This window comes from Lynx canadensis, chromosome F2 (genome assembly GCF_007474595.2).
Source record: "Lynx canadensis isolate LIC74 chromosome F2, mLynCan4.pri.v2, whole genome shotgun sequence".
Taxonomy (NCBI): Eukaryota; Metazoa; Chordata; class Mammalia; order Carnivora; family Felidae; genus Lynx; species Lynx canadensis.
Window position 1 is genome coordinate 64,256,658 of NC_044320.2, and position 19,384 is coordinate 64,276,041.

A 19,384-nucleotide genomic window follows, 5' to 3' on the forward strand; every position below is an offset into this window, starting at 1 on the left:
AATGGATGGAAAACAGAGGTGGGGCACATTTTACATACAGTTAGAGTATCTAACACATGTTAACAGGTGGCCGTGGCAATTTTAAAACATACCCCCCGCCCAAATTCTTTCGTATTTTTCCCAACTTGCTAGAACCATGTCTACTAACCTTGAATCTATAATCTGTGACTGCAGGGGCACCTAGGTGACTCAGTCAGTTAAGTGTCTGATTCTTGATGGCAGCTCAGGTCATGATCTCACGGTTCGTGAGATGGAGCCCACATCAAGCTCTACTGACAGTATGGAGCCTGCTTGGATTCTCTGCTTCCCTCTCTCTCTTTCCTGCCTACTCATGCTCTCTCTCTCGCTCTCTCTCTCTCTCAAAAATAAAATAAACATTAAAAAAAAATCTCTGACTGTATATGCAACAAAATGGCAGAAGTAGTGCTGTGAGTTCTCAGGCTCAGGCCTTAAGGAATGGAAAAATTCCACTTCCTGTCTTATGGGATACTCACTCTTCTAAGGCAGCTACAATAGTGTGAGAAAGCCTAAACATGCCATGGAGAGATGCATGATGAAAGTTTTATATGCAGAGAAATCAAGGTCCTTGACCTTCAGTCCTGAATGACTTCTCGGGCAACAGTGACCATCAACATCTAAGCATGTGAGTTACCCATCTTGTAAATGTATCCCCTGCTTCAATCACTCCAGCTGATGCTGCATGGAAAAGATATAAGCCTTTCTTACTAAACCCTGACCAAATTGCCCATGAATGAATTAAATAAATGATTGTTATTTTAAGATACTAATGTTTTGGGTGATTATTTTATGCAGCAACAGCTGACTAGAAAAGAAGCCAAAGACTTGATAGAAAAAGAATATGGAAAATCCAAAGATGCCAAAGGTATGAAAGCTACAGATTTAGAAGCATTCTTATCACTCATGTTTAACACAAAGAACCCAAGGTATATCAGAGAATAGTCACATCTAGGTTACTCAAGGTAAAGCTCCAAAAATAATAGACAAAATGAAAATTTTAAAAACACTTGAAGAAGTAACAATAAACAATAAGCTGATGGAAGGATATTTTCAAAGTGCTGAAATAAAAAAAAAAGCTGCCTTGATTTTTACACCCAGTGCAAATACCCATCAAAAATAAAGAAGAAATAAAGAAATTTAAGACAAAGATAATTCATCCCAAGAATCACAAATCAAAATTAATATTAATTGGTACTCTTTAGGTCAAAGAAATGTGACTCAAGATTCAATCAACAGGGACTTCCAGGAAAGATGGCAGCGTATGAGGATCCTAGGTTCACCTCTACCAGGGATACACCTGGATAACACCCACATCATGTGAATAACCCAGAAAATGCCCCCAAAGACTGGTAGAACAGACTGTCCACCACTAAATGTAGAGAATAGGCCATATTGAAGAGGTAGAAAGGGCAGCGATATAGTCGGGGGCCAAACAGACCCTTGGGACTCTTTGGGGGTGGGAGGGGCACAGTGGGTGCAGATTGGAAAGAGGAACAGACTCCATACCAGGCATCCCAGGCACAGGGGACCCACACTGGGAAGACAAATCCCCACAACATGTGGCTTTGAAAACCAAAGGGGCTTACTCTCAAGTTATTACAATCAGTGAGGCTTAACAGCTGAAATTTAAAAATCAGTAGGCATGGGTCTGGGAGAGACAGAGAACAATTGGAAACTTAGCCCCCACCCTTAAAAGACAGCATAACAAACAGCCCCACTGAGAATAGGCATAGAAACAGCAGTTTAAAAAACACCTGGGGTATACAGGAAGATTTTTGTTCTTGTTGTTGTTGTTGTTGTTTACTAATCTCAGAGCCTGTGCTAAAAGGGTGGGGATCTTTGAAAGATTTCTCCTATAACAACAGAGCTGACAGGTGTCACTTCCCTCCCCTAATCCCCAGCCTAGAAATACAGACACTTGTCAGAACCAGCACAATACAAATACTCTCCACCTAACTGGCTAACAGCTCACCCTGCCCACACCCTCTCCTTTGGACCATGTCTGCCAACACCACACAGAACTGACTCCTACCCCAGGAAGAGGAAAAGTAAACCACACATACCAGTTCAACTGCAACCCCAGAGGTGGGCTGGGGTCTGACTGCAGGCCCCACCCACCAGCAAAAGCTTATCAAGGGCCAACATAGGGAGAGCATCTGCAGTTTGGTGATACCACAGCTCTGGCAACATTGGGTCTGACCCAACTCAAGCCCAAGGTGGCCCAGACTGGTTCACTAACCCCACAGGACCAACCACTGACCACAGCAGGCAAAGCAAGCCACTGCAGATGACTGGATTGAAGGAAAAAGTGGCCAGCCAAAACAACAGAAGAGTTCCCTGAAGCACCAGGTCCTGGTGAACAGGGGCCACTGCACTGCAGGGCACTACAGGACCCCTTCTTCAATAGGCCACTACTTTTAAGAGCAGGAGACATAGCTGACTTTCCTGACATACAGAGAATTTCCTAACTTTCTTAGCAGATACAGAGTATTAGACAAAATGAGGATAGAGGCTATGTCCCAAATGAAAGAACAGGACAAAATCACAGCAAGAGAGTAAAGGAAACAGAGATCATTAATATGCCTGATACAGAATTTAAAGTAATAGTCATAAAATACTCACTGGACTTGGGAAAGGAGTGGAGAAAAGAGTGGAGCACCTCAGTGAGACGCTTAAAAAGAGAGAAAACATAAAAAAGTACGAATGAGAGAAAAGAGTTCAATAACTGAAATTAAACACTAGAGGGAATAAATAATAGACTAGAGGAAGCATAAGAACGAATTAAATGGCTAAAAAAGCAAGATTCATCTATACGCTGCCTACAAGAGACTCATTTCAGACCTAAAGACACATGCAGATTGAGAGAAAGGAATGAAAAAACATTTATCGTGCAAATGGAAGCGAAAAGAAAGCTGGGGTAGCAATACTTATGTCAGACAAAATAGAGTTTAAAACAAAGACTGTAACAGGAGACAAAGAAGGATACTACAGAATCATAAAGGGGACAATGTAACAAGAAGATGTTGCTATTGTAAATATTTAGGTACCTCAACACGAAAGCACCCTAATATGTAAAGCAGGTAATAACAAACATAAAGGAAGACATTGAGAGTAATACAATAATAGTAAGAGATTTTAACATCACACTTACATCAATGGAGAGATAATCCAAACAGAAAGTCAACAAGGAAACAATGGCTTAAATGACACATTCAGCCAGATGGATCTAACAGATATATTCAGAACATCCCATCCTAAAACAATGGAATACACATTCTTTTCAAATGCACATGAAACATACCCCAGAATAGATCACATGCTAGGCCACAAAACAAGTTTCAAGAAGTTCAAAGTGATTACAATCAAACCATGCATCTTTTCTGATCACAACTCTATAAAACTAAAAGTCAACCACAAGAAAAAATCTGGAAAGAACACAAATATATGGAGGTTAATTAACATACTACTAAACAATGAATGAGTGAACCAGGAAATCAAAGATGAAATTGAGAAATATGTGGAGACAAATGAAAATGAAAATACAACAGTTAAAAATCTTCGGGATGCAGCAAAAACCATTCCAAGAAAGTTTATAGCAATACAGGCCTACATCAAGAAACAAGAAAAATCTTAAATAAACAACCTAACCGTACACCTAAAGGAGCCGGAAAAAAAGAAGAAGAAGAAGCACGAACAAAACCCAAAAGCAGTAAAAGGAAGGAAATAACAAAGATTAGAGCAGAAATTTTTTGAAAAGTGGAAAGTAAGAAAACAAAAGATTAGAGCAATGAAATCAGGAGCTGGCTCTTTGAAAAGATCAACAATATTGATAAACCTTTAGTCACACTCATGAAAAAAGAGAGGGGGAGAGAGAGAAAGAGAGAGAGACAGAGACAGAGAGAGGAATTAAAATCAAGTGAAAAAGGAGAAAAAACCATTGACATCACAGAAATACAAATGATTATAAGAGAACATTATGAAAAATTATATGCCAATAAATTGGACAACCTAAAAGATATAAATTCCTAGAAGCATATAACCTCCCAAGACTAAATCAGGAAGAAAAAGAAAATTTCAACAGATCTATTACCAGCAATGAAATTGAATCAGCAATCAAAAAATTCCTGCATCCCAGGAACAAATCCCACTTGATCATGGTGAATATTTCTTTTAATGTATTGTTGGATTCAACTTGCTAGTATCTTATTGAGAATTTTTTCACCCATGTTCATCAGGGAAAATGGTCCGTAATTCTCCTTTTTAGTGGAGTCTTTGGTTTTGGAATCAAGGTAATGCTGACCTCATATTATGAGTTTGGAAGTTTTCCTTCCATTTCTAGTTTTTGAACAGCTTCAAAAGAATAAGTATTAACTCTTCTTTAAATGTTTGGTAGAATAATCCTGGGAAGCCCTCTGGCCTGGACTCTTGTTTAATTCTAATCGGAAGAACTAATATTGCTAAAATGTCTATACAAAATGATACACAGATTCAAAGCAATCTCTGTAAAAATTCCAATGGCATTTTCCACAGAAATAGAAAACAATTCTAAAATTCTTATGGAACCACAAAAGATTCTTAATAGCCAAGGCAATCTTGAGAAAGAATAGAGTTGGAGGCATCACACTTCCTGATTTTAAATTATATTACAAAGTTATAGTAATCAATTATATGGTACTGGCATAAAAATAGACACATGGACCAGTAGAATAGAATAGGGAGTCCAAAGATAAACCCAAGCATATATGGTCAACTAATCTTTAACAAGAGTGCTAACAACACACAACGGGAAAAGCATAGTCTCTTCGATAAATGGTTTTGGGAAAACTGTATCCACATACAAAAGAATGGAATTGGATCCTTAACTCACAATGTACATAAAAATCAATTCAAATGTTTTAAAGACTTAAATATGAGACTGGTAGCTGTAGAAAACTTAGAAGAAAACAGAGAGAAACTCCTTGACATTGGTCTTAGCAATATTTTTTTAAATATGACAAAAGCCCAGGCAACAGAAGCAAAAATAAGTAAGTGGAACTGCATCAAACTAGGAAGCTTCTGCAGAGCAAAGGAAACAACAAAATAAAAAGGTAACCTACAGATTGGGAGACAACATTTGCAAACCATATTGCTGATAAGGAGTTTAATATAAAAAATACACAAATAATGCATGTTTTGAGACTTCAGGTAAGAGTTTACTCTAAAAGTAATTATGTTTTATATAGCCAGCAAAGAAATTGGATCAGTAATCAAAAACCTCACAACAAAAAAGAGTCAAGGGCCAGACTGTTTCCCAGGGGTATTCTACCAAACATTTAAAGAAGAGTTAATACTTATTCTTTTGAAGCTGTTCAAAAACTAGAAATGGAATGAAAACTTCCAAACTCATTCTATGAGGCCAGCACTACCTTGATTCCAAAACCAGACAAAGATGCCACTAAAAAAGGAGAATTACAGACCATTTTCCCTGATGAACATGGGTGCAAAAATTCTCAATAAGATGCCAGCAAGTTGAATCCAACAATTCATTAAAAGTATTATTCACCATTATCAAGTGGGATTTATTCCTGGATGCAGGGCTGGTTCAATATCCACAAATCAATCAATGTGACATATCATGTTAAGAAAAGAAAATATAAGAATCACATGATCCTCTCAATAGATGCTGAAAAAGCATTTGAAAAATACAGCATCCTTTCTTGATAAAAACTCTCAAAAAAATAGGGATACTTTCTTGGAACTTACCTCAACATCATAAAGGCCACATATAAAAGACCAATAGCTAACATCACCCTCAATGGGGAAAAACTGAGAGCTTTCTCCCTAAGGTCAGGAACATGACAAAGATGTCCACTCACTCCGCTGTTGTTCAATATAGTACTGGAAGTGCTAGCCTCAGGAATCAGACAACAAAAAGCAATAAAAGGCATGCAAATTGACAAGGAGGAAGTCAAGCTTGTACTCTTCACAGATGAGATGATACTTTACATGGAAAACCGGAAAGACTCCACCCAAAAACTGTTAGAACTTATATGTGAATTCAGCAAAGTCATAAGATGTAAAATCAATGTACAGAAATCAGTTGCATTTCACCAATAGTGAAGCAGCAGAACAAGAAATCAAAGAATTGATCCCATTTATAACTGTACCAAAAGCCATACGATACCTAGGAACAAACAAAAGAGATGAAAGATCTGTATACTGAAAACTATAGAAAGCTTATGAAAGAAATTGAAGAAGACACAAAGAAATGGAGAAACGCTTCATGCGTGTGGATTGGAAGAACAAATATTGTGAAAATGTCTACACTACCCAAAGCAATCTACACATTCAATGCAATCTCTATCAAAGTAACACCAGCATTCTTCACAGAGCTAGAACAAATAATCCTAAAGTTTGTATGGAACCAGAAAAGACCCCAAATAGCCAAAGCAATCCTTAAAAAGAACATTAAAGCTGGAAGCATCACTATTCTGGACTTCAAGCTCTATTACAAAGCTGTAATCATCAAGACAGTATGGTACCGACACAAAAACAGACACATAGATCAATGGAACAGAATGGAGAATTCAGAAAAGGACCCTCAAACGTATGGCCAACTAATCTTCAACAAAGCAGGAAATATTATCCAATGGATAGCCAATGGATATCAGCAAATGTTGTTGGGAAAAGTGGACAGCAACATGCAGAAGAATGAAGCTGGACCACTTTCTTACACAACACACAAAAATAAATTTGAAATGGTTGAAAGACCTAAATGTAAGACAGGAAACCAACAAAATCCTAGAGGAGAAAACAGGCAGCAACCTCTTTGACCTCAGCCACGGCAACTTCTTATTAGACATGTGTCTGGAGGTGAGGGAAACAAAAATAAAAATGAACTATTGGAACCTCGTCAAGATAAAAATTCTTGACGGCAAAGAAAACAATCAACAGAACTAAAAGGCAACCAATGGAATGGGAGAAGATATCTGCAAATAACATATTGAATAAAGGGTTAGTATCCAAAATCTATAAAGAACTTGTCAAACTCAACACCCAAAAAACAAATAATAGAGTGAAGAAATGGGCAAAAGGCATGAACAGATACTTTTTGAAAGAAGACATCTAGATGGCTAACAGATACATGAAAAGATGCTCAACATCACTCGTCATCAGGGAAATACAAATCAAAACCACAGTGAGATACCACCTCACACCTGTCAAAATGGCTAAAATAATAACTCAGGCAACAGCAGATGTTGGTGAGAATGCAGAGAAAGGGAACATTTTTGCACTGCTGGTGGGAATGCAAACTTATGCAGCCATTCTGGAAAACATTGTGGAGGTTTTTCAAAAAATTAAAAATAGACCTACCCTCCAATCAGCAATCACACTACTAGGTATTCATCCAAAGGATACAAAAATGCTGAATAAAAGGGGCACATGCATCCCAATGTTTACAACAGTACTATCGACAATAGCCAAATTATGGAAAGAGCCCACATATCTATCCACTGATGAATGGATAAAGAAGATGTGGTTTATATATATGTATGTGTATATATATATATATATATATATACACACACATATATATACACACACACATATATATGTATATACACACACATATACATATATGTGTATATGTATATCACATATATATATACATATATACACATATACACACCCATATATATACATATATGTATATATACACACACATATATATGTAATATATATATATGATGGAATATTACTCAGTGATCAAAAAGAATGAAATCTTGCAATTTGCAACAACATGGATAGACCTAGAGTATATTATGCTAAGCAAGATAAGTCAGAGAAAGACAAATATCATATAATTTCATTCATATGTGGAATGTAAAAAACAAAGCGGAGTGAACATAGGGGAAGGGAAGAAAAAATAAAATAAGATAAAAACTGAGGGGCACCTGAATGGCTCAATCAGTTAAGCATCTGACTTCAGCTCAGGTCATGCTGTCACAGCTCGTGAGTTAGAGCCCTGCATCAGGCTCTGGGCTGACAGCTCAGAGCCTAGAGCCTGCTTCAGAATCTGTGTCTCCCTCTCTCTCTGCCCCTCCACTGCTCATGGTCTGTCTATTTCTCTCAAAATAAAATAAATATTTTTTAAAAAATTTAAAAAGATAAAAACAGAGAGAGGAGAACAATTAAGAGACTCAAATACAGAGAACAAACTGAGGGTTGCTGGAAGGGAAGTGGGTGGAGGGATGGGCTAAATGGGTGATTGGCATTAAGGAGGGCATTTGTGATGAGACCTGGGTGTAGTACGTAAAATTAAAAAATAACATTTGTTTTAAAGAATTAAAATTATAAACTTGGGCTATGTATATTTACTGATATTTAATTGATAGATTAACAACACTCAAAACAAAGTTTTAAAATGCACTTCAACAATGATTTATTTTTCCTTCAATAAGTTGTGCTGTAGTGTATTTCCTGTTTACCATCTCTGCCTAGTAAAGAAGATAACTTTTTTAAAAGCAATTTATTTATTTATTTATTTATTTATTTATTTATTTTACCTGCCTACAAGAGACTTATTTTATTTTATTTTATTTTTATTTTAGGTTTTTATTTAAATTCCAGTTAGTTAACATACAGTGTCATATTAGTTTCAACAGAATTTTGTGATTCATAATTTACATATCATACCCAGTGCTCATCACAAGTGCCCTCCTTAATACCTATCACTCATTTAATCCATCTCTCCCCACCCCCCAGCAATCCTCAGTTTGCTCTCCATAGTTAAGAGTCTGTTTTATAGTTTGCCTCTCTCTTTTTTTCCCATATATTCATCTATTTTGTTTCTTAAATTCTATTCACATATGAGTGAAATCATATGGCATGTCTTTTTCTGACTGATTTATTTCACTTAGCCTAATACACTCTAGCTCCACCCATGTCATTGAAATGTCAAGATTTCATTCTTTTAGATGGCTGAGTAATACTCCATTTTGTGTGTGTGTGTGTGTGTGTGTGTGTGTGTGTGTACCGCAACTCTATCAGTTTTTTTAAAATGGCATGTCTTGGGGAGATGATGATCTCTAGTTAAAATAGCACCAGTGCACAGACAGTTTAAAAACTACTTTTCTTGGGGCACCTGGGGGGCTCAATTGGCTAAGCATCTGATTCCTGATACCAATGTGGGGTGTGATCTCATGAAACATGAGATCATGACCTGAGCCGATATCAAGGGTCTGATGGTTAACAAACTGAGCCACCCAGGTGCCTCAAGAAAACTAGTCTGTGATGTCAGTGCAGAGCCTTCTCGGGATTCTCTCTCTCCCTCTCTCTCTCCCCCTCCCCTGCTTGCACACACATGCAGTCTCTTTTTCAAAAAGTAAATAAACATAAAATTTTAAAAGAAAAAAATCTCATTTTCTTCTCAAGTTAAGAAATATGTAAAGGGTTAAACACTTGGGCCTCCTTTGTGTTAGTGTTATCCAAAGTTAGGAATATGAATGTTTTTATCAGGGCTCCCTCCTATGTAAAGATTTCTCTGCTGTTTATTTTACCAATTCACATTTCTTATGTTTATAATTTGCACCCACTACGTTCTTTTCATGACTTACTTTTCTAGATTTATTTCTCCCTGATCCCCTGTGTCTAGTGTCTTCCCCTAAAAGTATGAATTGACAGTTCACCAAACATAACCAATGCTCTTCCTATCTTTGTGTCCTCACCCATGCTGTTCTTCTTGCTCATATGACATTCTTGTCCATCTTGTACTTCAAAATCTTACGTATCTCTTAGTTCAAACACCATTTCTTCATGTTCCTACTGCTAACTCCATGCAATATACCCCTCCTTTGGCTTCCTTAACATTCTACTTATCTCTTAAATACTATACCTTATGCTATTATGCACTTCTATTTAACTTACTAGAGAAAAGAGATCGTAACCTTTTTCTTGTTTTTTTTTTTTTTTGTATCTCCCATGCAATAGAACCCAACACAGCAGTTTCTCATTATATGTGTGCGTTTTAAGATACGTAAATATGATTCTAAGGACATTCTAAGGAGGTAGGCTGGTCTATGGAGCATATGTAACATTGGAGAATCTTAACTATAAAAATCCTGGTTTGGGACAAAAATGCCAAGGTCCGTTTAATTTGTGAAGGTGAAGCAGGTCAATGTTGCAAAACAAGCCAGGAGAAATTACGGAACAGTTTGCCTGATATAAACATGCTGAAGTTCTTGCAGTTACTGAAAATGTACAGAACAAAATTCATTAAGAACAAATAGGTTTTACTTGCAACCAGCCAGTACATTCTTCTCATTTGTGAAAGATACATCCCATCTAATGGAAGACTACCTATAAGCTAAATCCATCAAGGTTAAAGAATGAACTAGATCCCCCTTCATTTCGTTTTCTTTATTATATTTTGTAGTTTCAGGCTATATCTAGAGCAACTATAAGAATATTCCAAGACAAACAAAAAGTATTTAGTAAGAGGATTAAAAACATATGCTACTCATTTATAACTTTGATTTTTTTTAAATAACCTAAAATTGGACCATGTATCTCCTACTTTCAGTTTTAAAGAATTCAACTTCATATAATACTCTAATCCAAAGAATTTTGTATCACAAAAGATCAGTTCTGTTGTTTAAATACAGTCTTCTTTGATACTTGTTATGGAATGTTCTGACTACTATTATTGCATATGACAAGGAAATTTCAATAAATAAAGCAGGTAAGCTTTGTATCTATCCTGAAGCATGTAACCTTATATGTTGTAGAACACATTTTTCCATTACACTTAATAATAGTTTACTCGGTGAGATTGAATTTTATGTTATTAAATATTACCCATTACATTTTTTCTAGGAGCTTAGAAATCAATTGAAACGTTCATAATATCAGGGTTTTACCACAGACATGGGAAACATTTCAAAGTAAGAATGGCACATGAATAATTCAGGGACATGTGTCCTCTAGAAATTGCAAAAACTTGGGGCGCCTGGGTGGCTCAGTTGGTTGAGCGTCCGACTTCGGCTCAGGTCATGATCTCACAATTCTTGGGTTCGAGCCCCGCGTCCGGCTCTGTGCTGACAGTTCAGAGCCCAGAGCCTGCTTCCGATTCTGTGTCTCCCTCTCTCTCTGCCCCTCCCCCATTCACACTCTGTCTCTCTCTCCTTCAAAAATAAATAAACATTAAAAAAAAAAAGAAATCGCAAAAACTTATTTATAATCAAACTAATTCTCTAACAGTATTATAATGGAAAATTACAATTTGACATTAGACTATTTTGCATGTAACAGATAATTAACAGTAATTATTAACTTACTATTATATTTGTTGGTTAAAGATCAATCCTTAAATATTTATGATAATAACAGGTACCAAACATGCAAATGCCTAATTTATAGAATTTATTGCCTCGTATGAGTTCGGATGCCCTGACTTTTTTAAGAAAAGCTTTAGAATTTTCTGAACACTCATAGAAGATTGAATGTGAAAAATGAGATTAAAAGTCATCAAGATTTCTTTTGGTCTTCAAAAATAACCTAATACAGTTTGTCAGATGTTTTTGTCTGTTTTACTTTAAGAGCTCATCTTTCTAGTTATTCTTGAGCTATTTTTATGTATTACTGTTACTATTACTATCTTTTATTCTTGGTTGTTTCCAAAGCATGTGGATCTTTTCTCTACAAAGACATGTGTTGTGTAGGATAGCCTAGTTGACCTTTAAATAAGAACAAAATACTGAAGTCCTGTCTTGTTTATCTCCTGAGGTATATATTCCTAGTCCTTATTTCTTTGTCATAACCCTAATATTTAAAATTTGAGTTCCAAGGGTCATGAAGTCCTAACACCCATCTGACTTAATTGGCTTTTAACTCATTTTGGTCTTTGTGTTATCTATATACCACTGCCCCCTAACACTCCCCTTTCTACTCTTTCAGTTGAGAGGATGTTAGTACCTTCTCTTGGGCCTGGTGAGATAATCAGCTGTGGTACAATAACACCACTGACTCAAGCATTGCTCAAATATAAATCTTAGGAGGCTACCTGGAAAGAAATAACCTGAGGTTAGATTAAGGAGAATAAAGGCCACACCACATCCTCAGTGGACAGTAGAATCCTGTAACTCCACTTACTTCCCCAAGCACTTTGGCTCTCAAGAGTCCCAGCAGAAACTGTGTCACCCCCTTGTAAGGGGGATTAAGGGAAGTCATGAGTAAAGGATGAAGCAATAAGAGTAAACATCACTGGTTCCAAACAAGAACATTTGATTGTACTCCTGGCCTCTGCTACTGACATGACATGAACAAGCCTACGATCTCTGAGAGAACCAACTTCCTCACTAAATTAAGAGAACTGAGATTGAGAGGATTAGATTAGATTAGATTAGCCCTTGCTAAAATCCCAGAACATCTGGTCTTCCAGCAGTTAATAGGCATTCTGGAAATTATAAGCATTCTGAAAATAGGAATTAATATGCATTTGGCAAGGGCACCTGAGTAGTTCAGTTGGTTGAGAGTCAGACTCTTGGTTTTAGCTCAGATCTTGACCTCATGGTACCTGGATTCAAGCCCCCTGTGGGGCTCTCTGCTGACGGCTTGGGGCCTGCTTGGGATCTCTCACCCTGTCTCTCTGCTCCTCCCCCCTCCACACATGCTGTATAAACAAACAAACAAACAAACAAACAAACAGACTTTAAGAAGAAAAGGCATTCTGCAAAAAGAGCTCAAGTAAATATGCAAAAAACTTTGGACTGTACACAGTCAAACAGATCTTGCTGCAAGACCACGCAGTGACATTTAAAAAAAAACAAAACTGTATAGCATTTCTTCAAGTCAACAATGGACAATACTTTCTCTCATTTTAAGCCAGGATGCTGATTATATTTGATCTGTTCATTTAAAAGTGAAGTGCTGTTTTGTTCCTCTTGAAAAGTTTTTCTGTCAGCGGTAGAACAGGTTCTTACACCTGAGAGTTTCTGAAATATAATGATATGTATAAATTCCCAAAACTTATTTTACTACAAAACTGTTTTTAATAGCTTATCATGATATTGGAACTTAAAGAAGCAGACATCTTGTACCATAGTTCATTATGAAAATGAACCATTCTTCGAACAAAGAGAAAACTATGTTGATGAAATTGGAAAAACAGGAGAGGAGAAGCACTTCTGGAATGTGGGTGTAGGGATCTCCAAAAATCTCCCCTTCTAAAAAGCAATGAGAACACTAGCAAAAATCACCAAAACCAACTTTTCACAACTCTAGAAAGTAACCAAAGGCTTGCAATAATCCATAGAACATTAAAAAAAATTTTTTTTGATGTTTATTTATTTTTGAAGGAGAGAGAGACAGAGTGTGGGTGGGAGGGGGCAGAGAGAGAGAGAGAGAGAGAGAGAGAGAGAGAGAAAGAGACAGAATCTGAAGCAGGCTCCAGGCTCCCAGCCGTGAGCACAGAACTCACAAACTAACTGCAAGATCATGGCCTGAGCTGAAGTCAGGCGCTCAACTGACTGAGCCACCCAGGTGCCCCTCCATAGAACATTTTTAAAAGAAAAGCAGCTGAATCTCAATAAGAACAGAGAGCTGTGCATAAGAACAGTGATGGGAGTTATGAAAAAAGAAGGCTATGATCTACTAGAGGGGGCAGAATGGGTTTGGAGCTCCTCCCAAATGTCCCATATCTAGAGAATTGCCATTATTTGACCTATATAGAGGCTGTCTGCAAAATCCTCATTTGAGTGTTTTTCTTTATTTGCCCTGGATTAGAGTTCACGCAGTGAGAAAGTCAGTCCCTATGACATTTGTCACGAACAATTAGGGGCAATAGTTTTACACAGCAGCTGCCTGAGGCGGTGATAGCAGTTGGGGCAACCAAGGAGTTTACAAAATAAAAATAAAATAATAATAATAATAATAAATCTAGTGGATGAGACGCCCATAACAAGCTTTCAAAAGCTCTGACATATTCCTGAGGATCTAGAAGACAACATGCATGTGTAGTGCTATGCACCTGTCAAGGAAAAAAAAAAACCTGATAAAGCTCTGTCTCTCACCTCTGCTTAACCTAGAAGCTCTGCGTAAGCAAAGTTGTGAAGTGCTGCAGTGTCCACAGCCTGCCTCAGTACCCTGTATTAGCTGACTACTAAGCTGAGTAGAAACTTAAGTAATTGTATACAAAAAAAATATATAGACTCTGTAAGATTAGTTCAGAAAAGCCACTAAATAAAAAGTAGTAAGGACAATAACAACAAGGAAAAACAGCAGCAACAAACCCTGTCGGGGGAGGGTCTAACTTCCAGAGTAAGAACTTCCACATTATATTATATTAAGTATCCAGTTTGCAACAAACCAAAAAATTAGTGAGATGCTTTATAAATCATCATATCATACATGCCAATAAACATGAAACTGTGGCCCCTAAATAGGAAATAAAAGCAGTCCTGAGAAACTCCCTGCAGAAGCCCAGGTGATGGACTTACTCAGCAAAGACTTAACTACTATAAATATATTTGAAGGACTAAAATAAATCATGTTAAATAAAGGAAATTATGAGAATAAATTCTCACCAACTAAAGACTATTAATATAAAGGAAACAAATAGAAATTCTGGATTTAAAATGAAAACAAAAATCACTCCAGGGGCTCAGCAGTTGATTTGAGCTTGCATAAGAAAGAATCAAAGAACTTACGATAGGTCAATTGAGATCCAGTCTGAGGAATGGAAAAAAAAAAAAAAAAAAGAAGAAGAAAAATGAACAGTTCCATCAAGTGTACCAAAATACATATAATCAGAGTCCCCAAAGGAGCAATGAGAAAAAACAGTCCGAAAAAATATTTGAAGAAATAATGGCTGAAACCTTCACACATCTGATGAAAATACTAATCTACATATCCAAGAAACTCCAGTAAGATAAAGTCAAAGATATCCACACTATCACTCTATCAAAAGAGAAAGGCCATGGAAGAATCTTGAAAGCAGAGAGAAACAACACAGCATATACAAAGGATCTTCAATTATGCTGGAGAGCTCATCTTAAGCAGGAGTCAATGTTTAAAACTTTGAGAGTTGTAAATGCCCCAGTTCTTGCATTTATACATGAGAAGATATGAATTCTAATAATGCTGCCCATTTTTTATTATATCTTTGGGTTCCTAACACTATACATAATTTAAATTTGGACCCAACCACCGACGTACAGACCTGAGATCTTGATTTCTGATGAACACATTTACATTTTTCATCCAAAGCCTAGAACAGATAGACAACTTCTTCCTGTTTTGCACAGTTGGAGAGTACAGGTATTTTGTTTCTGTTTCATACCTGTGGCAGTTCCCTCAGGTGTCAGGCTTTATTTATACAGGCCCCTCATACCAGCTTCCCTGCCTTAGGCAGACCCAGTGCCAAATCACCAGTTGTTACAGCTATTAAGACCTCAGACTCCAGGGTCTAAAACCTGAATCCATATCTTAGGTCTCAACAAGTCACACTTGCATTAACACCTGTAACTCTGACTCTTATTTCTTTATTTTGGACATCTCTACTATTTCATTTGTTTGTTTGTTTCTTTTTCTTAGCTTGTTTGTTTGTTTTACCTTAGTTTTTCAGGTTTTAAAAGTTCACAACATAATTAGAAGGTACTGGTTGTGTTGGCGATAGCTATTTTATGACTTTATATCCATGTAGATAATGAATCTACCGACTGGATGGCCTGTACCTCAATTTCACTCCACATTTGTTCCATCAAATTTCAGCCTTCTTTCTCCATTCTCACATTTTACATCCAAACTTAACTTACAGATGGGAAAAGTAGCCTAGAGACATAAGGTCTAAAATCTAACAACACTATGGAAACAATTCACAACCCTCTGATTCATTGGACTTTTCATCCAGTAGTTCCCAATCTTTAGAATAATCAAGGTCTGCCTGAGGGGTTTATTAAAAATGCAGAATTCAGAGTCCCATGCAGAGATTCTGATTCAATATGTCTGAAGTGAAGCCCAGTAATATGAACACCAAACAGTATCCCAGTAGATTCAAATATCTGTGACATGAGTTATTACAATTTTTTTTAATGTTTATTTTTGAGAGAGAGAGAGAGAGAGAGAGAGAGAAAGCACGAGCCAGGGAGGGGCAGGGAGAGAGAGGGAGACACAGAATCTGAAGCAGGCTCCAGGCTCCGAGCTGTCAGCACAGAGCCTGACACGGGGCTTCAACTCATGAACCACAAGATCATGACCTAAGCCAAAGTCAGACGCTCAACCGACTGAGCCACCCAGGAGCCCCTGTGACATGAGTTATTTGGTGACTTCATCCTATAATCTCAGAGATTAAAAACAAACAGACTTCTAACATGAGGTTTTTTAAATTGTGATTTATACCTTAAAAAAAAGCAGAATAAAAAAATCTAATTAAGGTTTCTGTTTATCTTATTTACAATAGAAGTTTTTAAAGCTTCCCATTTAATTATTCAAGGCATCTTTTCCTAAAAGGTGTTCTTTTATAAAACTTATTTGAGCTGTCTTATTTTTAAATGATGCAATAGGAAATATGCACTGCTACAAAGATCCTGACATTATTTGGAAACTTTCTGCCATGATAATTTTGTCTCAGGAGAAATGAGAAAATGCTATAAAACTACCTAGGTATAATTTATAGAAAGCTGAGTCAAGAAACAGGTGTTACTTTTGGAATGATGAATCTTGTCCTTTTCCTCACTCATAAATTTCTAATATACGAGCCTCTAGACTCTAAATCAGATATTGGGTTCATATGTATTTATGTCATTAATTCTCTTTCACTGAGGAAATCAAGAGGTAGATACATTACCTTGCCAGCTCTTTCACAAACCAAACACATTGAGTACAAGTACCAGTGGAGATGCTAGTGCCTCAGTGGCTTCATCTCACGCTTGTCCCCGCACCTGAATGTTGGATGCTGCTCTTGAAAAGTATTTGCATCTCTGTGCTCGGAGCTTGGCTACAATGCTAGCTAGCATTCCTCTTCCAGATGGCTCTTATTACTACCTAATTGCTTTTAAACCCTGATTTTATTTCAAACAATTTACCATTGTCAAGGGTCACCTCCAAGTACAACATTGCTGAAATCAAATATTTTTGGTGCTAGGTCTATGGTTAGGAGAGTTCAGGAATGGCTTTTTTAAGAGTGATTGATAGACCATATGGCAAAAGCCATGGCTAAACTATAAATCCAATATTAAAATTTAAAAAGCTATAAATAATGTTTATTGCAAGTATTCAGTCACAATTATTATTTATTTTATTTGTTAAAATTTCTAACTGTCTTGATAAATGAATTGGAAAGTATCAAAGAAATATATTCACTCATTCATTCATCCTTCTGATAGTTATTGAGTTCTTATTACGTACCTCAATGTGGTAAAGAAAATAGATTCCTTCCCTCAAAGACTTCGCATCCAAGGGGAAGAGGAAATTATTGCAACTTACCAAAATCATGTGAAACTATATGCAGAAAGTCAATATGATTAGATGACAAGAGTTAAAGACAATTTGGGGGATTTTTATCTCCTTTGCATTATTAAGCTATTTTTTAGACTTAATATTGATTGGAGATACATGGATTTAAGGACAAAAAATAAGTCTAAATTTGCACATGGATTAAATAGACTCTTTTGATCAGCTGTGTTCTTTTAAATTCCAGCTCATAAAATTAACACACTGTGATCCTGCAAGGATGTTGTTCACCTTGACTTCCTCACTTCGGGCACCTGTGTGTTGACTCTAACAGTCAGAGCAAAATTATATATACTGTCTTTATACAACACACATTACCATGAAGGGCTTTTTTTAAACACAAAACTTATTAAGGCCTCAAGAGGATATGGCGAAAATGATCACCAAAGTGATCCAAAGTGTAGAATGAGAGTTTATGTACATTTGAGTGAGTGGAGAGTAGACAGGGAGTATAACTGGGTTTGCATTTGTTTGCATAAAAGTTTGGGACCACTGTTAATGCTTTGCTACATGGGGGTATTCTCCTCTTTGCATCTCATGCTGCTTTTATCCTAGATCATTTCACTTAGGATCCCTTGCATTGAAGATCTTTAAAATAGTCTCTTTATTTTTGTATTAGGTTCAAGTACAGCCCACTTTCTGAGTCTCATCAGTTGTTTGTCTGAAGTAGGTGTACAGATTCCAATAGAATCTGTAAAATGTCACTGTGTTATTCACTGTGTTTCTGAATGTGCCAGCTGAGTGACACTTCTACTGTATGCCTGTTCTCACCTGAGCACTTTGCTCTTAATCCCTCTCCTGGATGCGTTTCCTCTGGCCACATAAGCTTACAGCTACAGAAGTGGGATAAGAATTTTTTTTAAGGCCTTTTAACCCAGAAGAGTAATTTGCTAGATCCCCCTGGGTACAGGATTGTAATGTTAGCCATGTAACATATTGGTCTTTCTGGTAGCTATGGCATAGGGGAATTGTTAATGAATCACTTCATACCAATTATCTTGAGAGCTACATTATCAATTACAATTTTTATTCCACCCTGCAGGCTATTTTTGATTTAAAAAAGTAAATTTGGATATGTTATTATTTTTTAAGTGATGTTATTTCCATATAGTCCAGACTCCAACCTCTCATCTGGATTGCTGAGCCCATATATCTGACAATGTCAGTAAACCCCTGGAAAGCACACACTGAGTCATGCCAAAGTGTAGTAATCCATTTTTTGTTATGATTATAACCTAGTGATTTAAATCAAGAGTTATATATTCTATATGCTTTAAATATTGTGATACTATTATTTGTTTTGCGAACTTAGCAACGGTTTCTCTGTCCATGCACTTATTCATTCAACCAATAATGATAATCTCCCATATAATAATGATGAGATGATCCCAACACACTTCAAAATTGTTTGATAATCACAAGTTATCACTGCTATAATTCCACAATATTCAAAGAAGATTGACATTGCAAAACAGACATTCTGTGTTGGTCTTCAGGAAAAAACAGTTTACTTCCTTTGAGGTGTTACATACTCTTCCTTGCAGGGTCAGCTTGTAGGACTCTGCACCACAATGAAAACATCACAGAATCAACATTTAACCTGAAGTAGAGCTCATCTTTACATGGTCTCCCTAAACAAGCCTGCATTTTTTGCAGACGTGTAATATTATGAACAGGAAATGCCTGTCTGTGGATTTCCTTTAGCTGAAGACAATTTGTCAGTAAACGGCCACGTCTACTCACGTTTATCTTGTTCTGCTTCTACTCCTTCACTTTCTGTGTCACTTGGCAAGATCCATGGCTGATGAACTACTTGCAATTGCTTTAAAGATTCATCCTGCCAAAGACAAATTTCATTCTGGATTAAACTCTAGATGCA

The 19,384-nt window shown here is 36.7% G+C and overlaps 1 long non-coding RNA gene across 1 annotated transcript in view; it reads right to left on the minus strand.

Moving 5' to 3' along the window:
- The window catches only part of LOC116737879, an 86,652-nt gene that overhangs the window by 9,526 nt on the left and 57,742 nt on the right, over positions 1–19,384 (minus strand). Inside the window, exon 3 of the long non-coding RNA XR_004343181.1 lies at positions 19,249–19,342. This is a non-coding gene — a long non-coding RNA (uncharacterized LOC116737879). The remainder of the gene's footprint in view (positions 1–19,248; positions 19,343–19,384) is intronic.